Here is a 20,447-nt window from a genome sequence, read left to right on the forward strand (position 1 = left end):
ACAAACTGTTTTGTACTTAACACAACTATCATTTTTAGAGGCAATTTTTTTTTTACTTTTTCTTTTTTGAAATTGTGACGCCCTCTTTTAGAAAACTGATATCTAGGCAGAGATTTTCAAATTCCGTTCTGTTAATATACATAAGGAAAATCGAAAAGGCCAGACCATAAATTTCCCTTGGTTTTTTTTTTCGTTTATTGGATTTCGATTTCCCCCACCTCCCGAAGGGGGCGGACTGGCAGCAGCTTAGTACGCCGCTCTTCAGCCTACATAATTTTTAAAACATATAAGAAGATAAGAAACAATAAAAACAAGCGATAAAATGGTGACGTAAAATGTAAAAGGGCGGAAAATTGTGGAAAGTTAAAACATAAAACAAATGGTGGGCAATGATAATAAAATACACAGGAAGCAGACAGGGAGAAAGAAGACAGACAATTAAAAAAACACGGCGACAGTCTGGATTCTTTTCGTAAGAGATTAAAAAAAAATCACACCCTGCGACAGCATGATGTCGGTTTGCAACACTTCGGAAAAGACGCACAGCAATTAACAATCACTGGGAACACTGCACTAAAAAGTCAGCACGAAGATGACACACCACAGGCAAGGGCAGATGGGAGGGGGGACCTGGACAGATGAGGGCGAAGAAAAAGGGGGGGAGGAGAGGAAAACGAAAGGCGGCGGGGGAGGGGGAGGGGGGACGACGACGAAGGGAGAGGACTCAGAACGAGGGAGCAGGGCAGACGCGAGAGGGAATGGGGAAAGGCAGAGGAAGGAAACGCAAAAGGACTCGGGGGAGGCAGAGAGAGGGCAGGCGGGAAAAAAAAAAAAACAGGATGGAGGGGGGTTTCTCTTGCCAGCTAAAAGCTCATACATACACTCAAAGGCGTAAAATCTATACAAGCTCCTGGGTGATCTGTGTGGAAACATATACAGAGTGCGTAACAAATTCGACAACAATTCAAATAGATTCTTGTCGTAAAGGTTTGACACAGTCACGCAGGAGGCTAGCACCCGTCCTTGTAAATATGGGCAGATCTGTAATTAAGCTTGCTACTAGTCCGTCATATTACGTTACATTCACAACTGGTAACGCTCTCGTCCGTTTGCTGCTTTGCACTTGGATTTCTGAAGATGGAAATAATTCCCAAACGCATCATTCATACTTTGTTATTCATAAGTTCACTGGCTTTATGCGCGATCCTACCCAGCTTAAGTACAGACCTACGCGTATTTACATTGCAGTCATTTTTAAGACTAGAAAAGACCGACTCGCCTGGTGTGACATCTACTGGCAGTTCTAGGCACTGTGAGGCGTGACGAGCCGCGACTCCAGAAATCTCAGGACTTATCGTCGAGTATGGGGACAGCCCGATCCATAATCATAGCTGGAGGCCTAATGTACCTTGAAAGGTAACTAATGGTTATGAGCTGACAAAACTAACGAATACGTTGTCATGATAGTAACTATAATGTTTCCTACGCTTAGTATTTTACTCATATTAGATTTCGATAAGTGTTTCTTGTCAGAGCAGACGGGTATTATCTGTAGATTCAGTAAGTCCCAACACTGTACAAAATCTGCATACAACAGGCAAAGGAAATGTTTCCAAAACGAACGTCGTACTGTTCTGCCACATCCTCTCTAAAACCAAAACTGTAATTACTGAAAATTTAATTGCTCACCGGCAGCGGCATTTTTCTGTTTGCAGCATAATGGGCGCATGAAAATTTGAATATTTGTAATGTGATGAGCGCCTGATACGCCAGGAATCTGTGATTGCTGAGCAACCTTGAAAGATATGAGTACAAGAGCTGACCTTCGTGTCGTGGTATCAGTGAGATTCCCCGATACGTACGTAAAAACGCCAGTGATACTGACTGCGAGGTCGCTGGGAAGCAGTATCTGATTCCTAGTTGTCGACGTCCTAGTGGTGAGTACAAACCTACGTCTCTGCTGACGGCTGCTTCTGGCAGTCAGTTTAGACTACTTTTGTTGATGTCATAAAAAGCGAAGTTAAGAATTCTCCTGCTTTCCTTCACATGATGCCTATTCTAATCGCTTTACAATATTGTTTACGTCTCATTAACTGTCTGAAATTTTTTGTTAGACTGTCGATGGAGCAGTGGTGAGAGTGAACATCCATTTTCAGACCCAATTATGTTATTCAGTTCGCAGCTCGTGGTCTTGCGGTAGCGTTCTCGCTTCTCGCGCATGGGGTCCTGGGTTCGATTCCCGACGGGGTCAGGGATTTTTCCTGCCTCGAGATGACTGGGTGTTGTGGCGTCTTCATCATCATTCATCCCCATTATGGTCGGAGGAAGGCAATGGCAAACCACCTCTATTAGGACCTTACCTAGTTCGGCGGTGCGGATCTCCCGCATCGTCCCCTACGCTCCTCGGAGTGTGCGACCTCATCACCATCATGTTATTCAAACGATAGGAGAAAATCTACTAATCCTACTGCTTGCATTTCTGCAGAAAAAAATGTTTTGTGAATACTGAAAGTGGGATGTAGGAGGTCTGACAAAAGAGGAACGAACCTCCTCGCATTATTATGGAACTAATTCAAGTGCCGCATTTGTATGCGAAATTTTTTTCGATCATGAACAGTTTCGTTAGGCTGCGGCAAGATTAATCAAAATCGACTAACAGAGAGTTTACTGAATATGATTTGTTGCTCCAGGTACAAAGCGTAGTTGAGCTCATGTAGTGCCTCACGGGAAACGAATGTTCCGAGCAATGGAAGAGACCAAAGCAATCGCGTGAGGACTTAGAGGGCTCCTGCTCTGAAGGCTACAACCAATAGTTGAACATACTCAGTCAGTAAACAGTAGTGACAGCAGAATAGTTCGCTCAGGGGAACTCGGTGACAACGTGAACTGGTAGTCATTGGATGTCACCTGAGCAACAGGTCCATCAGGGATATTTCAACCCTTCTAAAGCTGCCCGTGTCGATTGTAGATGATATGATTATAGAGTGGAATGCTAGGAAACAACCATAGCTAACCCAAGACCAGGCAGACCTGATCACAAAGACCGTCGACCATTGAGGAGGCTGGTTGAGAAAAAAAAATAAATGAAATCAGCAGAAGGAATAAATGTGCGTTCGAAAGTGTTACCGGCAGTCTATTTTCCTGTCACTGTATATAGGGGGTTAAAAAGAATGTGTGCCGGTCGTTGTGGCCGAGCGCTTCAGTCTGAAACCGCGCGGCTGCTATGGTCGCAGGTTCGAAACATGCCTCGGCATGGATTGTGTGATGCCCTTAGGCTAGTTAGGTTTAAGTAGTTCTAAGTTCTAGGGGACTGGTGACCTCAGATGTTAAGTCCCATAGTGCTTCGATCCATTTGATTTGAAAAACAATGTGTACATTTATCGAGCATCTCATGAGCCAGGCGTTTCTGTAGTGAGTGCTAAGCGACGCTTGGGGTGCGTGACTGGACACCACTGATTTAAAGTGAATCACGCTAAAGTTTGCGGGTTCCGATGGAAGGATTTGGGTTTGACGGATGCCCGGAGAACGTTACCCGCCGTTACTCCGAACAGTTCTTTTACTGTTCACAGTTCTGTAAAATACACTGAAGCGCCAAACAATCTGGTGTAGGCATGCGTATTCAAATACAGAGATATGTAAACAGGCAGAGTACGACGCTGCGGTCGGCAATGGCTATATATGACAACAAGCGTCTGGCGCAGTTGCTAGATCGGATACTGCTGCTACAATGGCAGGCTATCAAGATTTGAGTGAGTTTCACGTGGTGTTATAGTCGGCGCGCTAGCGATGGGACACAGCATCTCCGAGGTAGCAATCAAGTGGCGATTCACCTGTACAACAATTTCACGCGTGTGCCGTAAGTATAAGGAATCCGGTAAAACATCAAATTTCCGACATCGCTGCGGCCGGAAATACATCCAACGGGACCAAAGACGACTGAAGAGAATCGTTCAACGTGACAGAAGTGCAACCCTTCCGCAAACTGTTGCAGATTCAGTGCTGGGCATCTAACAAGTGTCAGCGTGCGAAATATTGAACGAGACATCGTCGATATGAGCTTTCGGCGCCGAAGGCCGGTACCCTTGATGACTGCACTACACAAAGCTTTACGCCTGGCCTGAGCCCGTCAACACTGATATTCGACTGTTGATGACTGCAAACATGTTGCCAGTCTCGTTTCAAATTGTATCGAGCGGACGGACGTGTACGAGTATGGTGACAACCTCATGAATCCATGGACCGTGCATATCAGTAGGGGACTGTTCAAGCTGGTGGACGCTCTGTAAAGGTGTGGGGCGTGTGCAGTTGGAGTGACATGGGACGCCTGATACGTCTATGACAGGTGACACGTACGTAAGCACCCTGTCTGATCACATGAATCCATTCATATCGATTGTGCATTCCGACGGACTTGGGAAATTCCAGCAGGACAATGCGACGCCACACACCCAGCAATGCTACAGAGTGGCTTCAGGCACACTCCTCTTCTGAGTTTAAACACTTCCGCTGGCCACCAGACTCCCTAGGCATGAACATTATCGTGCATGTCTACGATGTCTTGCAACGTGCTGTTCAGAAGAGATCTCCACTTCTCGTACTCTTAGGTATTAATGGACAGACCCGCAGGATTCACGGTGTCAGTTCCCTCCAGCACTATTCAGACATTAGTCGAGCCCATGCCACGTCGTGTTGCGGCTCTTCTGCGTGCTCGCGGAGTCCTTACACGGTATTAGCCAGGCGTACCAGTTTCTTTGGCTCTTCGGTGTATGTTTATATCCTTCTGCATCCCTAACCACGAAAAGTGCCTCCCTACGTAACACCACCTCCTCCATACTTTACTGTTGGCACTACACATAAGGCAGCCAACGTTCTCCCGGCATTCGTCAAACCCAATGCGTTTCATCGAAATGCCACAGGGTACAAGGTAATTCAAACTCGAAATTACACATCTACATCTACTGTCGAATGCGTCGCTGTTTACACACATCAAACGTCGCTTAAGATTGACTACAGAAATGTGTGGTTCCTGAGGAGCTGCTCGATTATTGTAACACATTCCTTTTTACTCTCCCATGACGGGCTGACACAAATGAATTGGTTACAAACAGGGATAAATGACATTATTACTGCATGCCTAAAATGTAAGAACTGATTATATCTACATTCAAAATGAACAGTTATCTTCTGTTGTACAACTTCCGCTTTGCTGAGACGTGGTCAGAGCGTGGGAACATTTAAAAGGATAGGGAGAACCGGTCTAACACTTGTGCTGAAACGGACTGTCGTTGGTAGTATAACACAGCACTGTTCGACAACGTAGTTCACAAACACATGTAAGGACTGGCAGATTAACTTGAAGAGTATAACTTATTGTCTTTAACTGTATCGTTGCGAGACATGGTACTCTCCTCACTGCTTGCTGCGGACTAGGCGTTGACTGGAACTTAGTCTGGCGTAGAACTGAGCTCTTGTCCGTGAGTCGGTCAGTTTCAAGACAGGCCGCCGACGATGGCGCGGAAAACTGCTTTTGGATTGGTGCACAAGTTCGGAGCGTTCATCCATAAGTTTAACAAACACAGCAGATACACGTACAAGAGACTTTAGTCATCAGTAATACATTCTTCTTCAGTATTTACAACAGTTTGCGAACGCTGGGGTAACTTTCCGATTCCTCAACTATAGAAATCGCGTACACTACTGGCCATTAAAATTGCTACACCATGAAGATGACGTGCTACAGACGCGAAATTTAACCGACAGGAAGAAGATGCTGCGATATGCAAATCATTAGCTTTTCAGGGCATTCACACGAGGTTAGCGTCGGTGGCGACACCTACAACGTGCTGACATGAGGAAAGTTTACAACCGATTTCTCATACGCAAACAGCAGTTGACCGGCGTTGCCTGGAGAAACGTTGTTGTGATGCCTCGTGTAAGGAGCAGAAATGCGTACCATCACGTTTCCAACTTTGATAAAGGTCGGATAGTAGCCTATTGCGATTGCGGTTGATCGTATCACGATATTGCTGCTCGCGTTGGTCGAGATCCAATGACTGTTAGCAGAATACGGAATCGGTGGGTTCAGGAGGGTAATACGGAACGCCGTGCTGGATCCCAACGGCCTCGTATCACTAGCAGTCGAGATGATAGGCATCTTATCCGCATGGCTGTAACGGATCCTGCAGCCACGTCTCGATCCCTGAGTCAAAAGATGGAGACGTTTGCAAGAGAACAACCATCAGCACGAACAGTTCGACAACTTTTGCAGCAGCATGGACTATCAGCTTGGAGACCATGGCTGCGGTTATCCTTGACGCTGCATCACAGACGGGAGCACTTGCGATGGTGTACTCAACGACGAACCTGGGTGCACGAATGGCAAAAAGTCATTTTTTTCGGATGAATGCAGGTTGTGTTTACAGCATTATGATGGTCGCATCCGTGTTTGCCGACATCGCGGTGAACGCTCATTGGAAGCGTGTATTCGTGATCGTCATACTGGCGTATCTCCCGGCGTGATGGTATGGGGTGCCATTGGTTACACGTCTCGGCCACCTCTCGTTCGCATTGACGGCACTTTGAACAGTGGACGTTACATTTCAGATGTGTTACGACCCGTGGCTCTACCCTTCACTCGATCCCTGCGAAACCCTACATATCAGCAGGATAATGCACGACCGCATGTTTCAGGTCCTGTACGGGCCTTTGTGGATACAGAAAATGTTCGACTGCTGCCCTGGCCAGCACATTCTCCAGATCTCTCACCAATTGAAAACGTCTGGGCAATGGTGGCCGAGCAACTGGCTTGTCACAATACGCCAGTAACTACTCTTGATGAACTGTGGTATCGTGTTGAAGCTGCATGGGCAGCTGTACCTGTACACGCCATACCGTTTGACTCAATTACCAGGCGTATCATGGCCGTTATTACGGCCAGAGATGGTTGTCCTGGGTACTGATTTCTCAGGATCTATGCACCCAAATTGCGTGAAAATGTAATCACATCTGAGTTCCAGTATAATATATTTGTCCAATGAATACCCTTTTATCATCTGCATTTCTTCTTGGTGTAGCAATTTTAATGGCCGGTAGTGTATATTCTCCTTCAGTATTTACAACAGTTGGCCAAAGCTGGCATAACTTTTCGATCCCGCAGTTGTAGAAATCACGTAATTTTGAGGCGAAGAATACGTTGAGCCATGTTCGGAGCGCATTTTAATCCGGAAAGGAAGTTCCTTGAAGGTTGGTGGTCAGAGAGCGAAAAAGGTGAAAATCTGAGGGCGCAAGACCAGGTGAATAAGGTGGGTGCAGAATGACTTTCCAACCCAAATCCTGTATGGTGTTTTTTGTCAGTTTAGCAGAATGCGGGCGGGCGTTATCGTAGAGTAGCCTCACTGCACGCAATCTTCCTGGTCGTTGTTCTTGGGTTGCGTCTGCAAGACGTCTCTGTTGTCGTTAATAAATGTCAGCATTGACGATTATACGTCGGGGAAAGTGTTCATAGTACACCACGAAGTCGCTGTTCCATGAGATACGCAACATTATCTTTTCTGGATGCACGGGGAGTTGCTGCTTTGTTTGTGCTCAACCATTCCTATCTTCTTCCGATGTTAGCATAAAATCACCATTTCAGGTCTCTGTTAACGATACGGGATAAGAATGGACAGTGTCGTTCAGGTGCCAATTGATGACGAAAAAGCAGGGATGCACATGTGCCCACACGCCGATTCTTGTAATTTTGGCTTAGAGTATGCGGCACCCATATATCCGATTTTTGAATCTTCCATATTACATGCAAAAGTCGCACGATGTTGTAATGACAACTGTTCATCACATTGGCCAGTTGTCGACGTGGATCAATGTGGATTCAGTATTCATCAAATCCCGAACGTTTTCCTGAACGTGGAGAGCCACTACTGTCAAAACGATCCTCCTTAAAACGAGAAAACCATTTACTTGCAGTGCTCTGTCCAATGCATTATTCCCATACACGGTGCAAGTGTTTTTGGCTACGTCTGCTGCTGTTCACCGCTCTATTGAATTCAGACAGAAGAATATGTCGGTTCAATTGGTTTAAATGGCTCTTAACACTATGGGACTTAACATCTGAGTTCATCAGTCCCCTAGACTTAGAACTACTTAAACCTAACTAACCTAAGTCTAGTACCTTCCGCCGCGGAAGTCGAACACGCGCCAGAACAAATGGACGTGGTCAGCCCATAGAGGGCTCCGCCTCCGCGGCGGCTATTCCGCGCAGCGGAGCTAAGCCACGTGCAGACAGCGGCCAATAGCCGCTCCCTCCGGTTTCGTATATAGGGACCCGCTCTGCCCTAGTCCAGTAAGTCGGGTACTCGCTCTGGATTTCGTTTCTATCTCGGCAGTATCGCGTTCTGGTCGTTGTTCGTTGTTGACCTTTGCCTGGCTCTGGTTCTGAGTGGATTTACTGTTGGTGTTTGCCGGCCAGAGTGGCCGTGCGGTTCTAGGCGCTGCAGTCTGGAGCCGAGCGACCGCTACGGTCGCAGGTTCGAATCCTGCCTCGGGCATGGACGTGTGTGATGTCCTTAGGTTGGTTACGTTTAATTAGTTCTAAGTTCTAGGCGACTGATGACCTCAGAAGTTAGGTCGCATAGTGCTCAGAGCCATTTGAACCATTTTGAACTGTTGGTGTTTGGTGTTGTGGTTTCCACAAGCCTCCGTTGTTTATCTCTTCCTTGTTGTGTCGGTCATAGTCGGTCGTGGTCGGTTGTTGTCAGTTGTCGTTGGTCTGTCGCCCGACTCGTCCTGTGTTTACCCGGTGGTGCGTGCTCCACCGCCGGCGGCTTCCCCGCCTGGCGGCTCCGATCCGCAGCCCAAGGCGTTCCCGCAGTTGGTTTTGCTTACTACATTGGCGACGAGGTAAGTGGAACATAGGAGTATGGAAGAGAAATTGCTCACTCTCTTAGAGCAACAGCAACAGCTCATGCGACAGCAGCAGCAGATCTTACAGACGTCACTGCCGTTGCTCTCAGACAGGGTCAATAAGCGGGATTCCCTCCCACCTCTTCTCCCAGGTGCCCCGCTTTCAGACACGTTCCCACGTCCGCTGCCGTTCCCACCGTTCAACCACGCAAAAGAGGATTGGGAAACGTACCTGCATCGTCTGAAGCAACATTTCACGGCCTTTCAGGTGTCGGATGACTCTCTGCAGCGGTCGTTATTCTTGTCTTGGGCCTCACCGGACACGTTTTTCTTGCTCCGCAAGTTGGCACCGTTGTCCGACCCTGTGGCTCTTTCCTCTCACGAGATCTGTGTGTTGCTAACTAACTATTATTCCCAGCGATACCACGTGGTTGCGTCTCGCTTGGAATCCCATCAATACCACAAGCAGCCGGGTCAGTCCTACCGTTCCTGGGTGACGGATTTGTAAGGCCTCAGCCGCATATGCAACTTCACGTGCACCAATCAGCAGTGCAAGGCGTCATATGCAGATTCGTTAATTCGGGATGTGGTCGTTCAACTGGCGCCCGATCCAGAGGTCCGCACTGCGGCGTTAAAGTAGGACAACCCCTCGTTGGAAGACATTCTGCATATTGCCGATTCCTTCGAAATTGCTCAGGCGACGAACGAACTTCTCGTGGCGCGGCCCCAGGTGGCAGGGGTCGAGTCCACTTCCCGATCCACTCCTTCCCGCCGTCGACGGGGCGCAGTCTCCAGAGGGCACCGCCGTCGAGATTCCTCGCTGTCTGACGTCTCTATGGCGTCCGAACCGCCGGTCGCCCCTCGACGTCGGCCGCGTGGCCGCCTCCCGTCGTGCCCCCAGTGCTTCTCGGCCCACACTCGAGCTGACTGTCTCCATCGCTGGAAGACCTGTTCGCTCTGCGAGAAAGAGGGCCACCTTCGATCTGTCTGTCGTAGCCGCTCGACCCGCCCCCGTCCCGCCCCTGCGGGCCAACAGGAAGCCGTTTATGCTTTACACGCAGTCGTCCCTCGGACCGACACATTGGCTCAAAAGTTATTCCTCACCCTACGCATCTTTAACGAGGACGTCCGTTTCCAGGTCGATCCGGGGACCACAGTTTCTTTGGTCAATCTGACAACGTATGCACGTCTCGGATCTCCAGAATTGTCCCCACCCTCTCGGAGGTTGGTCGCCTACAGCGACGGTTCCATCCCTCTCCGTGGGCAGTTTTCTGTTATGGCCATCTATAAAAACGTTCCCCGGCCCCTTACCCTATTTGTGGTGGACCACCCGTCGGCTTCGGACATTTTTGGACTAGATGCGTTTACACGGTTTGGCTTTTCCATTCAAGACGAAGTGCAGTTCGTTTCAACTACGGTTCCATTTCAGGACCTAGACGATCTGTGCGCGTCCTTTTCTTCCCTGTTTTCGGCAGACCTGGGTTGCGCTTCCAATTTCCAGGCACACATCACTTTACTGCCGAACGCACGGCCTCGCTTTTGTCGGGCTCGGCCTATTCCGGTAGCTTTGCGTGCGGCCGTCAAGCAGGAACTCGATCGGCTCCAGGCTGCAGGGGTTATCGAGCCAGTGCAATTGAGTGCCTGGGCAACGCCCTTGGTGGTCATCAAGAAACCCAATGGATCGCTTCGTCTTTGTGGGGATTTTGGGGCTATAGTCAACGCTCAGTCTTTGGTCGAAACTTATCCCATTCCTCGACAGGAAGACCTTCTCGCTAAACGAAGCCTATCACCAATTGCCGTTGGATGAGGAATCGCAGGCCATCGTCGTCATCAACACGCCTTTCGGTCTCTATGAATACAAGCGTCTTCCGTTTGGCATTTCCTCTGCCCCTGCGATTTTCCAGCGGTATCTCGAGCGACTTACGCAGCCAATACCGGCTTGTGTCAATTACCTCGATGATATCTTAGTCACTCGGCGCACGCGCCAGGAACATCTGGGCAACCTCAGTACCTTATTTCACGCCCTGCAGGCTGCGGGTTTACGTTGTCGGCTGGAGAAGTGCAGTTCTTTTCAACCGGAAGTGGAGTATTTAGGACATTGGCTCAGTAAAGATGTCATTCGCCCTTCGGACCGCAATGTCGCAGCCATCGATGCCCTTCCACGTCCACAAAACTTATCCGAACTCCAGGTATTTTTGGGGAAAGTCAATTATTACTTAAAGTTCTTACCCCAAGCTGCCCACGTCGCGCATCCCCTAAATCGCCTGCGTCGCAAAGGGGTACCTTACACGTGGACTCCTGCTTGCGATCAGGCCTTCACCCACCTGAAGACAATGCTGAAATCTGCCACTTGCCTTACACCTTTCTCTCCAGATCGTCCCTTGGTGGTGGCGGCCGATGCCTCAGCGTACGGGATTGGGGCAGTCCTGGCACACAGGGATGATGATGCATGCATCCAAGACGTTAACCACTGCGCAAAGGAATTATTCTCAGATCGAAAAGAAGGCTCTTGCCATTATTTTTGCGGTTCAGAAATTTCACATTTACCTGTTTGGAGCGCAGTTCACCCTCCTCACGGATCACAAGCCCTTAGTGTCGCTTTTCGGGCCCCATTCGCACCTCCCCGAACGGACGGTTCAGCGTCTTCAGCGCTGGGCGTTGTTCTTGCGTAATTACACCATCCGCTATAAGCCCACCAGTCAACACACTAATGCAGATGCCTTATCACGTCTCCCAGCAGGACCCGATCCGGCCTTCGACCAGCAGGAAGTCCTGTGCTTCCACATCGACTCTGCCCGCCGAGAGACTCTCGATGGATTTCCTCTGACGGCTACGCAAATCGCCGCTTCCACGCGCAGGGACCCCATTCTGCGGCAAGTCCTCCGCTATGTGACCCATGGTTGGCCTCTCTACCTTACCCGACGTTTGAAAACTGACTTCAGCCCGTGGCGTCACGTCTCACACAGACTTTCGGTGATGGAGGACGTCCTCCTGTTGTCCACGGACTCGGACGCCCATCGGGTGCCCATCCCTCCGGACTTACGCCATCGTGTCCTGTACTTATTACACCGCGGAAACTGGGGGATGTCTCGCATGAAGGCGTTGGCTCGACGACATGTCTATTGGCCAGGGATCGATGGAGACATTGAGCACTTGGTCCCTGGTTGCACAGTGTGTGCGCATCATCAGGCTAGTCCTCCACAATCTTTCGCGCCCTGGCCAACACCCAGCCAACCCTGGGATAGGATCCATCTCGATTTTGCAGGCCCCTTCTTAGGCTCCATGTGGCTCCTCATCATTGATGCCTATTCCAAATACCCATATGTGGTCCACATGGCGTCCACCACCGCTGACGCCACCCTCACCGCCTTGGCCCAGGTGTTGGTCATTGAAGGCCTTCCTCCGACGTTGGTCACAGATAACGGGCAACAATTCACGGTGTCCTCATTCCAGACCTTCTGCTCCGCTAACAGTATCAAACACATTCGCTCTCCCTCTTCCATCCTTCATCCAATGGCGCGGCGGAACGCCTCGTCCGCACTTTCAAACAGCAGCTGATGAAATCAGTGGAGCCGTCGGCCACCACCTCGGCCCTCACCTTGTTTCTCAGCACCTACCGCATTACGCCGGTGGCCGGTCGTAGTCTTGCCGGACCCTCCTCCACCTCTTGACACCATCCACTTCTGGGCCCCGCTCTTGCCCCTCCCGGCGCTACGCCCCGGGCATGGCCGTGTGGGCCCACTCCTATGGCAGCACTCCTGCATGGATGCCCGCTACGGTGACTGCAGCTCATGGGCGGCGAGTGACGACCGTACAGACACACAGAGGGCTCGAGCGTCGCCACCATAACCAACTCCGCCCTCGGGCCCCCGCCTCGATTCCTCCCCCACCGCCTTCCCTGCTTCCTGGTGCAGACACGTCCCTCGAGGTGGAGCCCTTCCATTCAACCTCCATCTCCTCGCCGGCTCTGCAGACACCCCTTCCGCCTCGCCGGGTATAGAGACGCCCTCTGACCCCCTGTCCTCTGGTGACACCTTGATGGATGCCGCAGACAGCCTACCCTACCCTCCCCCAGTGGTCCTTCCGGACGTCTCACAACCCCTGCCCTCGTTCCGCCCGCCTCAGCATCGTCCGGGGCATTTCCGCCCCTATGCACCAATTTCGGGGGGGGGGGGGGGAGGGATCTAGTACCTTCCCCCGCGGAAGTCGAACACGCGCCAGAACAAATGGACGTGGTCAGCCCATAGAGGGCTCCGCCTTCGCGGCGGCTATTCCGCGCAGCAGCTCTCGTGCAGCGAGGGCGCCACCGCTACGCCACGTGCAGACAGCGGCCAATAGCCGCTCCCTCCGGTTTCGTATATAGGGACCCGCTCTGCCCTAGTCCTGTCAGTCTGGTACTCGCTCTGGATTTCGTTTCTATCTCGGCAGTACTGCGTTCTTGTCGTTGCTCGTTGTTGACATTTGCCTGGCTCTGGTTCTGAGTGGATTTACTGTTGGTGTTTGGTGGTGTGGTTTCCACAAACCTCCGTTGTTTATCTCTTCCTTGTTGTGTCAGTCATAGTCGGTCGTAGTCGGCTGTTGTCAGTTGTCGGTGGCCTGTCGTCCGACTCGTCCTGTGTTTACCCGGTGGTGCGTGCTCCACCGCCGGCGGCTTCCCCGCCTGGCGGCTCCGATCCGCAGCCCAAGGCGTTCCCGCAGTTGGTTTTGGTTACTACACTAAGGACATCACACACATCCATGCCCGAGGCATGATGCGAACCTGCGTCCGTAGCAGCAGCGCGGTCCCAGACTGAAGCCCCTAGAACTGCTCGGCCGCAGCGGCAGGCGATTATGTCGCAAATGGTCCAATTTCTCCACTTGGCACTCCATGTTCTAGCGTCCATAGCTCCATTCACTATTTCCAAATGACCAGACGACAACACGTAAACTCACATAGCACAGGTAACTAGAAATAAAAATGACAGTATCTAAATAGATCCATAGCAACCGGTATAGGAACATGCAAAATAAAAACGCTACGAACTTGTGCGCCAACCTAATACTTTCAGATCATCAGAGTGACCCGCGATGCTCAGATAGCAAGGAGCATCTTCGTGGTGTCGATAGCAGGCGCCAGCGCTACGCCTATCGACTACACCAGAGACTCCCTACGCACCGTCATTGTGCTAGCTGAACCGATGGTAGCACTTTGCAACTCACGACTTCCTTTTTCGTGGCTTCATGTAACTTTTTACAACCACCCTCCGCAATGTTCAACGGTCCCTGTCCATCTGTACTTCAGGTATGCCTGCTTTTGCCTTAGCTGTGGTTGTATCTTAGCGTTTCCACTTGATGAACACATTTCGAACCGTCGACTATGGCAGTTTTAGAAGGGTGGAAATGTCGCTGCTGGTTTTGTTACCCAGGTAACTTCCAATGACTAGTCCACGTTCTAAGTGACTGGGCTCACCCTTACGGACCATTGTACTGTTGGTGCTGCCGTACTACCAACATAGCACAATATTCTACGTCTCCTTTTATACCGGAGGGATGAGTACCCAGAACAACCACCTCTGTGCCGTAATAACGGCCCTGATACGCCTGGGCATTGAGTCAAACAGAACTTGCACGACGTGTACAGGTACAGCTGCCCATGCAGCTTCAACACGATACCACAGTTCGTCAAGAGTAGTGACTGGCGTATTGTGACGAGCCAGTTCCTCGGCCACCATTGACCATATGTTTTCAATTGGTGAGAGATCTGGAGAAAGTGCTAGTCAGGGCAGCAGTCAAACATTTTCTGTATCCAGAAAGACCCGTACAGGACCTGCAACATGGGGTCATGCATTATCCTGCACAAATATAGGGTTTCGCAGGGATCGAATGAAGGGTAGAGCCACGGGTCGTAACACATCTGAAATGTAACGTCAACTGTTCAAAGTGCCGTCAATGCCAACAAGAGGTGACCGAGACGTGTAACCAATGGCACCCCATACCATCAAGCCGGGTGATACGCCAGTATGGCGATGACGAATACACGCTTCCAATGTGCGTTCACCGCGATATCGCGAAACACGGATGCGACCGTCATGATGCTGTAAACAGAACCTGGATTCATCCGAAGAAATGACGTTTTGCCATTCGTTCACTCAGGTTCGTCGTTGAGTACACCATCGCAGGCGCTCCTGTCTGTGATGTAGAGTCAAGGGTAACCGCCATGGTCTCCGAGCTGATAGTCCATGCTGTTGCAAACGTCGTCGAACTGTTCGTGCAGATGGTTGTTCTCTTGCAAACATCCACATCTGTTGACTCAGGGATCGAGACGCGGCTGCATGATCCATTACAGCCATGCGAATATGATGCCTGTCATCTCGACTGCTAGTGACACGAGGCCGTTGGGATTCAGCACGGCGTTCCGTATTACCCTCCTGAAGCCACCGATTCCATATTCTGCTAACAGTCATTGGATCTCGACCAACGCGAGCAGCAATGTCGCGATACGATCAACCGCAATCGCGATAGGCTACAATCCGACCTTTATCAAAGTCGGAAACGTGACGGTACGCATTTCTGCTCCTTACACGAGGCATCACAACAACGTTTCACCAGGCAACTCTGGTCAACTGCTGTTTGTGTATGAGAAATCGGTTGTAAACTTTCCTCATGTTAGCACATTGTTGGTGTCGCCACCAGCGCCAGCCTTGTGTGAATGCTCTGAAAAGCTAATGATTTGCATATCACAGCATCTTCTTCCTGTCGGTTAAATTTCGCGTCTGTAGCACGTCATCTTCGGGGGTGTAGCAATTTTAATGGCCAGTAGTGTACTTATTTACAGATCGTACAAAATAGATACGTATTTCAAAGTTTTACTGACCTCCAAAGTAGTCACCAGCATTGTGTATAACCCGTTGCCAGCGATGTGGAACTCGGCATTCGCTTCAGAACTGCTACAAATTCGTCGGGCAATGGACCGCGACGCTCGAACTGTCAACACAACTGGCACTGCTAATGGTATCCTACGACTTCCACATCGCTGGCAACGGGTTATACACAATGCGGGTGACTACTTTGAAGGTCAGTAAAGCTTTGAAACACGTATTTTGTACGAGCTGTAAATAAATAATTGCCGCTAGTAAAGTTCTAACCCTCGTATAACGAGGTACTGAATGCTAACCATTTAGAGATTTGGATTACTATAAAAAATTTGGACAAATGAGTACAATTAGACGAACAGGTTGTGACACCTGAAGAGAAGGAAGAAACAAATGTGTAAAGAATGAAATGACAATTCCTTCACTTCATCAACAAGTGCTGGACAAAGAAAGAAATGCCGAACAGATGGAAATAAGCCATAGTAACGGCTATACATAAGAAAGAAGACAGAAACGCTGTGAGAATTACATGGGCACTTCTGTACTCAACACTGGCTGTTCAACATTTTCTAGGATAATATCACAGATTCGCAGTAAGTTTCGAAAATATCCTGTTGGAAGAACAAACTGGGTTCAGGAAGAATAGGTCCTGCTCAGAAAACACACTTGTCATCAGATAAATAATCACAGAGTATGTACACTCCTGGAAATGGAAAAAAGAACACATTGACACCGGTGTGTCAGACCCACCACACTTGCTCCGGACACTGCGAGAGGGCTGTACAAGCAATGATCACACGTACGGCACAGCGGACACACCAGGAACCGCGGTGTTGGCCGTCGAATGGCGCTAGCTGCGCAGCATTTGTGCACCGCCGCCGTCAGTGTCAGCCAGTTTGCCGTGGCATACGGAGCTCCATCACAGTCTTTAACACTGGTAGCATGCCGCGACAGCGTGGACGTGAACCGTATGTGCAATTGACGGACTTTGAGCGAGGGCGTATAGTGAGCATGCGGGAGGCCGGGTGGACGTACCGCCGAATTGCTCAACACGTGGGGCGTGAGGTCTCCACAGTACATCGATGTTGTCGCCAGTGGTCGGCGGAAGGTGCACGTGCCCATCGACCTGGGACCGGACCGCAGCGACGCACGGATGGACGCCAAGACCGTAGGATCCTACGCAGTGCCGTAGGGGACCGCACCGCCACTTCCCGGCAAATTAGGGACACTGTTGCTCCTGGGGTATCGGCGAGGACCATTCGCAACCGTCTCCATGAAGCTGGGCTACGGTCCCGCACACCGTTAGGCCGTCTTCTGCTCACGCCCCAACATCGTGCAGCCCGCCTCCAGTGGTGTCGCGACAGGCGTGAATGGAGGGACGAATGGAGACGTGTCGTTTTCAGCGATGAGAGTCGCTTCTGCCTTGGTGCCAATGATGGTCGTATGCGTGTTTGGCGCCGTGCAGGTGAGCACCACAATCAGGACTGCATACGACTGAGGCACACAGGGCCAACACCCGGCATCATGGTGTGGGGAGCGATCTCCTACACTGGCCGTACACCACTGGTGATCGTCGAGGGGACACTGAATAGTGCACGGTACATCCAAACCGTCATCGAACCCATCGTTCTACCATTCCTAGACCGGCAAGGGAACTTGCTGTTCCAACAGGACAATGCACGTCCGCATGTATCCCGTGCCACCCAACGTGCTCTAGAAGGTGTAAGTCTACTACCCTGGCCAGCAAGATCTCCGGATCTGTCCCCCATTGAGCATGTTTGGGACTGGATGAAGCGTCGTCTCACGCGGTCTGCACGTCCAGCACGAACGCTGGTCCAACTGAGGCGCCAGGTGGAAATGGCATGGCAAGCCGTTCCACAGGACTACATCCAGCATCTCTACGATCGTCTCCATGGGAGAATAGCAGTCTGCATTGCTGCGAAAGGTGGATATACACTGTACTAGTGCCGACATTGTGCATGCTCTGTTGCCTGTGTCTATGTGCCTGTGGGTCTGTCAGTGTGATCATGTGATGTATCTAACCCCAGGAATGTGTCAATAAAGTTTCCCCTTCCTGGGACAATGAATTCACGGTGTTCTTATTTCAATTTCCAGTAGTGTAGAATTTAACAGAGAAACACACTTACAGTTCACTGACTACATGAAAGCCTTTAATAATGTAGAGAGCACAATGTTTTGGGAAATCCTAGGTATTTAAAAAGAGCAATCACACAAATGTAGCAAAACTCAACAATTGCCATTGCCGGAAAGGAGCATGTTATAATAATGACAAATCTAGGCTTACGACAAGGATTCAGTTTGTCTCCGATACTTTGTCTTGATGATGTAACGAAACAATGGCCAAAAAATAGTTTTCCACATTTATAACAGTAACCGATGAAATTAGATAACAACACTCTTTGCCGGAGACCAAACTTGTAGCTGACAGTGAGGGCAGCCTTCCAGAAGCGATTTATATATTAAATATAACTGGCAAGAACTATAATTAACTCATTTCGATTCAAGAAACAAAAATCACAGCTTTTAAAGGCCGATACCCGGCCCCAAAGAAAATTGTAATAAACAGCTAGAAGGCAGAGTGGAAGAACTCGACTTCTTCGGAAATGGCATCTCCTCAGCAAACGAAAAAGAAATACCAAGAAAATTGAAAGATTTAGTTACATTACCGGGACCACATAGAGAACACTGGACTATAACAGCTGGAAATGAACCAAGAATACAAACTACGGCAATAAGTTTTCTGAGAAGAGAAGCTGGCTATAGATTATTTGATAATATAAAGAATACATCAAACAGACAGGACTTAAAAGTATTAACTGAACAGATCAAGGAATATAGAAATAAATGAAGTGATCATGTCAAATGAGTAAGTGAAAGTAAAATGCACAAAATAGTAGTAGATTGTCGACCAATGGGGAAGAAATCAACAGATACATCTAGAAAGAGGTGGAGAAATCGATTAGAAACTAACAGCAGCCAATACTGGCTCACGAAAAGAGGACATAACACGCAAATGCCTTACACTTGAAGAAATATGAAGTAGAGCAAGTTTAAGATTTCACAGATGTGCAAAGATATGCAATTTTCAAACAGACTGCCTTTACACTAAGGTAATAAGACAGCGATATGTATACACACAGATGGTGGTAATATCGCCTACATAAGCTATAAAAGGTCAGTGCTTTGGCGGAGCTGTCATTTGTACTTAGGTGATTCATATGAACACACTTACGAAGTGATTATGGCCGCATGACACGATTTAACAGACTTTGAATGCGGAATGGCAGTGGGAGCTACAAATATGAGACATTCCGCTTCGGAATTCGTTACGGAATTCAGTATTCCAAGATGAACAGTGTAACGAGTGTGCGGAGAATACCAGATTTCAGGCATTATCTCCCACCAAGGACAACGCATTGACCAACGGCCTTCACTTAACGACCGAGAGCAGCAGCGTTTGGGTAGAACTGTCAGTGCTAACATACAAGCAACACTGCGTGAAATAACCGCAGCAATCAATGTGGAACGTACGACAGTAATGCAAAATTTGGCACTAATGGGCTGTGACAGCAGACGACCGACGCGAGTGCCTTTGCTAACAGCACGACATCACCTGCATCACCTCTCCTTGGCTTGTGACTACATCCTTCAGACCCTAGACGATTGAACAACCGTGGCCTCGTCAGATGAGTTCAGATTTCAGTTGGTAAAAGGTGATTGCAGGGTCGAGTGTAGCCCCGATCCCATGAGGCCATGGATATAAGTTATTAACAAGGCATGGTGCAAGGTGCTTGTGGCTCCGTAGTGGTGCGAGCTGTGTTGCCATGAAATGGACGGATCCTCTGATCCAACTGAACAGATCATTGACTGGAAATGGTTATGTTCGGTTACTGGGAAACCATGTGCAGTCATTCATGGACTTCATGTTCCCAAACAACGGTGGAATGACTATGCTCCATCTCACTGGGCCACAATTGTTCACTAGCGGTTTGAAGAACATTCCGGACAATTCGACTGAATGATTTGGCCATCCAGATCGCCCGACATGAATCCTGTCGAACATTTATGAGACATAATCGAGAGGTAATTTTCTGCACAAACTCGTGCATCAGCAACAGTTTCGCAGTTATGGACGGCTGTAGAGGCAGCATGGCGCAGTCTTTCTGTACGGGACTTCCAACGACTTGTTGAGCCCATTCCACGTCAAGCTGCTGCACTTCGCCGGGCAAAAGGAGGTCCGAAACGAGATTAGGCGGTGTCCCATCATTTTTGTCATCTCAGTGTATTTTCACTATTGTTTTGTTTTTATTTCAGAGTCAATTTTTTTCCTACTTTGTGAGGCCAATCTTTCATGTGCTACACCCATTCAGACTAAACTTAACCATGTCAGCATATGAAGGGGATATTTCAATAGTGGTACAAGTCCATTTTTGTTCATTTTGAGATACAGAGTCCTAAAGTTAAATGAGCGCTGAACAATCTGCAGTTGAGACACCAGAAATATTCAAGCATATGGCTTCTTGCTAGAGATGAACCTTTCTTTCTGTTTGTTTGGATCATTAATTTTAGAAGAATTATAGACATAAAAGTGGAGGTAATGGACTTGCACCACTATTGAAATAAGCCCTTCATATACGCTGGTGGTAATGCAGATCTTTTTTCCTTTTTTGCCGTTCA

At 49.2% G+C, this 20,447-nt stretch overlaps 1 protein-coding gene across 1 annotated transcript in view; it reads left to right on the forward strand.

Annotated features, from left to right (window-relative positions):
• The first annotated feature begins 1,896 nt into the window (after positions 1-1,896).
• Positions 1,897-20,447, forward strand: part of LOC124616195 (probable cytochrome P450 6a13) — a 58,261-nt gene continuing 39,710 nt past the window's right edge. The window contains exon 1 of the mRNA XM_047144495.1: positions 1,897-1,937. The gene's annotated coding sequence lies outside the window, so the exon portion shown is untranslated. The remainder of the gene's footprint in view (positions 1,938-20,447) is intronic.

The sequence above is a fragment of the Schistocerca americana genome, chromosome 5, assembly GCF_021461395.2.
Source record: "Schistocerca americana isolate TAMUIC-IGC-003095 chromosome 5, iqSchAmer2.1, whole genome shotgun sequence".
NCBI classification, from domain to species: Eukaryota; Metazoa; Arthropoda; class Insecta; order Orthoptera; family Acrididae; genus Schistocerca; species Schistocerca americana.